The sequence below is a fragment of the Elgaria multicarinata genome, chromosome 3, assembly GCF_023053635.1.
Source record: "Elgaria multicarinata webbii isolate HBS135686 ecotype San Diego chromosome 3, rElgMul1.1.pri, whole genome shotgun sequence".
NCBI classification, from domain to species: Eukaryota; Metazoa; Chordata; class Lepidosauria; order Squamata; family Anguidae; genus Elgaria; species Elgaria multicarinata.
In genome coordinates, this window is record NC_086173.1 from 41795756 (window position 1) to 41801789 (window position 6034).

Sequence of the window (6034 nt, forward strand, 5' to 3'; positions counted from 1 at the left end):
CATTACATTGATTGTGTTGTTGTTTCAATTGCAAAATCCTACTCTACTGAAAAAAGAAATACTTATACACATATGCATATATCCCAAAGTTCATAGACGGAAATTTGAGAGCCTGCTGCTTTTTCAGGGCTTGCCATTTGCCCTGAAGAAAGGACAAATACTACACAATACTAAAATAAAAAATTATACTGTGCTTAGCTTTGAGGCTGTGGGAAAGAATTCTGTCCAGCCAAAGACAGAGGTGGGGAGGGGGGAGGGGAAAAGAAAGAAGGAAAAGTCACTTTCATTTAAAAATGGTGGCATCCTTATCTTGTGCAGTGCCCTTCCTCCTTCCTGGACACTGTTGATGCCCACCCCATATATGATAGCACCAAGCAGCTGCCATGAGCTCTTTTGCATGCAGCTTAATTTTCTCCCAGTTATTGCAGTGAAGTTACAGCTCCAGCAGACTTAATATGCACTGCTTGTATTTCATCAGGTTGATGTCACTATTTGTGTCACTGGTTTCAGTATTCCCTTGGTGAATACTGACAATCAATGTGAACTACTGGATTTAAGATCCAATGACAGGGTTATAGCACTGACTTTATTTGACCTTCTCCTTTTAGCTGACTGACAGCCCAAGGCCTTTTTCCATATCATCCATGTTCAGGAGTTTCCACTGAATAGACTTACAGTATCTCATATCACATCAGACCATTGTCATGCTTTAAAAAAAAGTAAAATAAAGGGTAAAAGAAGATAAAGAGATTTTGATAGCTTCTCCCCCGCCCTCCACACACACACATATTTTATTTCTTGGAGGAAAAGAAGTTGAAACACTGTTCTAGAGTTATAAAAGAATGAATTAATAAAACAGATAACAAGCATCTCGCTAAATCTACAGAAATTTGCTTTTCAGAATGAATTGATAACAAATCTTACAGATCTTTGCATCCTTTACCAAACGTGTGTATTAACAATTACAGCTATGCATATGAAGTTCTCTCTCTCTCTCTCCCTCTCCCCTCGCTTTTCTACATGAGACTCTTAATCCGATGCAAGTTTCATCACAGAATTGAGATCTGAGCTCTACCTAAGAGCTTTCCCCTTTCTGCTTTCCACTACATAACCTCATAGGTGGGGTAGTGCTATATTTGAAATAGCACAAATACACAAGTAGGAAAATATGTTTTCTTGCATTCACAAATAATACTCCATTTCCCCTACTCTCACCAGTGGGGCTTGTCTGGGGCCTATTTCATTGTCCTTTCGTTGCCAGGTCAAGACCTTTTTTATATATTTTCCAGAACTTTTAGATGCAGTTTTAATCCCACTGATTGTTTATGGAGTCCATGAACTTTTTCAGGTCTTGGAGATCAAAGGAAAAAAACATAGAAATAGATGGGCACCTTTTTGTTTACTTATTTATTTTATTTATTTATTTGTAACATGTATATACCTCTGAATATAATAGAATCTCTCAGCAGTTCACAACATTAAATAAAGTATTAAAAACACAATATTAAAACAGAATTAAAACACAGCAAAAAACTACTTCCAATTACAATAAAGGAGCAGTAAAATACCTGTTCAGGTATGATATTTCAGGCAGTTTATACATTCAAGGCTGAAATCCATCAGCCAATGCTTTAAGATTGCATATTTAGACAGAAAAAGTCATACAATTCCCAGCATGCCCCAGCTAGTCATGCTGGCTGGGAAATGCTGAGCATTTTAGGATTTTTTCCCCCTGGCTAAATATGGACAGGATCACGCCCCAAGCCTTTCATCTCAATGCACAATGGGACTGCAGCCCAAATGTATCACAGAAATAATAAGGGTGGCTAAAGCAAAAATAAATAGAATTAATAATACCAAAGTAACTCTGCATGAAGAATTAAGCTTGGAACTTCCATTCAAATAAACGAAGATCAACATGTCTTCTTTAGACACATCAAATAGTTTAATTTACCCTTCCAGTGTTAACAGAAATCTTCATTGTGGGCTAGGCTGCAGGAAAATCAATAAATTCATTCAATAAGCAATGCCTACTCCTTAGTACGTGCTTTGTCTGTTCCGGACAAAAAAATGAAAACAGTACTATAGCAACGTATAATCACTGAATGCAGAAAGCATTTAATTCCCTCTCTATTTTTTACAGATGACCACTCGTATTTTGTTCTTAATCTGAGATGCAGAAAACTCTACAATTACATTTCACCCTCAAAACTCAATTACTTCCTACAATCATTATTGTCAGTAGAATGTACCTGATGAAAAAAGAGAGAAAATGTTGCTTTGTTGGGAAGAACACGTAGGATCTATATACTGTAGACGTCAAACGCAAGAAACTATATGTGTGGCATTTATTGTTGACATCCCGTATTTGAGAGGTTGAGGCAGTTGACAGAAATTATTCTTCGATTCCACAGTTAGTAGTAAGTTATTATACAATTGTTTATATCTCTTTACAAGTCTTTAATACCAGTAGTAGTAGTTAAGCATCATCTAGGTTATTTTGAACTTACTAGGCTTTAAAATGGTTTTAGTAGTGTTGCTGTGTTTCGAATGATGTTCTATTGTTTTTAATGTTTTTATGATATTGCTCTTATTGTTTTTGATTTGTTATGCACTGCCTTGTGCTTTTAATAGAAAGTGTTGTAAAATTCATGGATTACAACCCAATTAGATCCAAATAAAAAAACCATCCGGATGCCACCTTTGAAAAAGATTTATTTCTACCTTTAGGTACCTAGATTTTCCGTGCACAAGAAGTCCCCCTTCCCCAGTAAACAATTGGTGGAAGAAAGCACAGAACAGAAGTTAACCTTTGATTTTATACAGACCAGGTGGTACTAGGAGGAGGGCTTTCTCCGCTGTGGCAACCCGGTTGTGAAATGAGCTCCCCAGAGAGGTCCGCCTGGCGCCTACACTGTACTCTTTTCGTCGCCAACTGAAGACCTTTTTATTCTCACAGTATTTTAACACTTAATTTTAACTTAAATTTAAATTTTACTGTTCTAACTCTGTATTTTAATCTTATATCAATTTTGCTGTGTGGTTTTAACCTGGTTGTGTTTTTTATACTGTATTTTGTATTTGTGCTTTTAACCTGTTGGTTGTTTTATTATGGTTTTAATTTTTGTGAACCGCCCAGAGAGCTTCGGCTATTGGGCAGTATAAAAATGTAAGAAAGAAAGAAAGAAAGAAAATAAAGAAAACATAGCATACATATAATTGGCTGTCAGCTCCTGCCACCCCCCTCCTGACATGCTCAGATGAGAAATCCAATGCAGGCACTTTCCTCTGTCGCTACTGCAAGATTTTTAGCCAGTCAACTTTCCGCACCTCAGCCTCCTTCACCCAATGAGCGCCCAGTATTCCTTCCCAAATTCCCGCCAGGCCGTGGGAAAGAAGAATTTATTTATTTATTTATTTATTACATTTTTATACCGCCCAATAGCCAAAGCTCTCTGGGCGGTTCACAGAAATGGCGGACAAGGTACTTTCAAGTACTTTCTTCCCTTCAATTCCTCAACTCAAAGATTTATTCCCATACTTTCATCTGGTCAATTTCTCCAGTAAATTGAACATTTCCTTTCCCGCCATGTTCCTGACTTGACCCCCGCTTCAGTTCTGGCAATACACATCTTTGCAGTTTGCTTATCTCTTCTGTTTACCAGGTGTTAACCACAAAGGTACACAGCGCTCATCTATTCGCTTTGCTTGTATGATACGATACTGAGACAGGGCAAATGGGCTATGGAAGAGATTTATTTCTTTGTGCATATATCTGGGTACTTGCTGGCTTAGCTGACAGTCGGGATCTTTATTCTGCACACATGTAAGCAGACTTACTTTAAACTACCTTTCCCGTTCCAGGAGCAAAGGCTTGCTCCACTATCTAAACTACAAAAGGACAGGGGGGAAAGAAGGGGAGGGGGGAAATGGACGAAAGGGATAGTTGGAAATTAACCAAGTTTACATAACAAAAGGGGGTATAAACGTGCTAAAACAAACTTAATACTTTCTCAATGTCAATGGTATTTCTTTACTCATAAAAATCCTACACAGTTGTACCCAACCCATTGTGAAGATGACTTTGCCTATGCCTTCACGTTTCAAAAGAAATCCTCACAACATCCCTTCTTAATCTTTCAATAGTCTGCCTTCTTATTCCTCTCATCCACTTTCGCCTCTCAGTAGTGAGGCGTAGGTCAGAGCCTTGCAAAATACTATTGTTTCTAGCAATGAAAAGCACCAGAAAGATACATTTGTGGACATGGTGGGTTGCAGATTTATACATGGCTATATTAGGGTGACCATATGAAAAGGAGGACAGGGCTCCTGTATCTTTAACAGTTGCAAAATAAGGAGAGAATTTCAGCAGAAGTCATTTCTATGCATGCAGCACCTGGTGAAATTCTTTCTTCCTCACAGCAGTTAAAGCTGCAGGAGCCCTGTCCTCTTTTGTATTTGGTCACTCTAGTATAGCTATAAAGCAGTAGTGTAGCTCCAGATCAGGTCTATTTAAATCACAGTAATTATTTCCACATTTTGATGCAAATCTGTGTCCTCTTTTTTTAAGTTATGAGTTTCCTCCCACTCCCCTTGTAAGTAGCCACCCTAGCTTTTGGTGATTGCTTTTGATGCTGTTGCTGCTCCTGTAGTCTCACCCAACCCATAGTGGTGTTGTAATTTGTTTTCATTTTTAATGGCTTTATCATACTAGTTGGCAGCCCCTTTGCACTTTTTCTTTAAAGGATGGTGGGATACAATTCAACCAAACAACCAAAAAAATAAAGCAAATAAGCATGCTTCGGTGCACCACTCAAGTCTTTCGTGGGCTAGCATAGTCATTGACAATTTTTTTACTTATGTGTAATAAACTTATATCCATTTATTAACAGAAGTTATTAGATTGGATTATGATGTACACAGTCATAACATCATAAAATCATATTTGAGTTTTGTTTTGCTGTCAGTAAGACAGCGAATGGATTGTGGCAGCTGGCAAAGAAAATAGTGGGCATATTATTGGCCTGTGTGTATGTGCATGTGTGAGGTACTGGAGGGCAGGATTTTTAGAGGCAGATAGGGCCAGAGGACACCTTGTTTCCCCACCACCACCTTTACAACTCTGTCTGGAGCAAGGCAAACCTAAAGGCCAAATTCTCATCAGGAACTGGACCTTGATCATTTTTAAAACATTACAAAATGAGGCTGATCCCAAGGACCACAGCTGTCCCTCAGTAGGAACAGAAGCCTCTGCACAGACAAATTGGGCATTTCAAAGCTTGAATATCAGCAGCACATTCACTTTATATATGCAAATGTATCTTTTCATTCCAGATAAGGACACAAAACATCTGTATTTCATTTTTAAAAATCCCCGCCATACAAGAAAGCTATTTCTGAATCTGACTTATTAAACATTATCTCTGCACTGACCCGAAAGTACAGACAAAGACGCAGTGTTAAGTTTAGGGAAATTTAAATCATCTCTGGTATGTTAGATGTTTGTTTTCAATCCAATTGACACAGTGTGCCTGTAAAATGAGAAGAACATCCTTAACATTAATTAAGGCCTTAGCTAGACCTAAGGTTTATCCCGGGATCGTCCCGGAGTCGTCACTGCCTGCTCCCAGGATCCCCTGTGTGTCATTTACATCAACAGTGATGACCCCGGGATGATCCCGGGATAAACCTTAGGTCTAGCTAAGGCCCTAGTCTTCTCAAAAGTGTATAGATGGCTGGACAACCATAAATCCCATCAGATTAGATTAGTGATGGATTTGAAGTTCAAAAGTAGGGAGCTCAATATATGGATTTACCCAGTGTACAGTATTCAACTATATTTTAAGGCAAGCTCCCTTGTCCCTGCTAAGTGTTTTGTACTATATATCTATCTATCTCACATGAACACTGTAGATGTGGGGGTGGGGGAGAAAGCAAACAATAATTTATTAAATTCCACACAGTCATAATCAATAGGCATAATAATGATGATTAAGCAATTCTAAAGTTTACACTTAGATGGTTGGGTCATCTA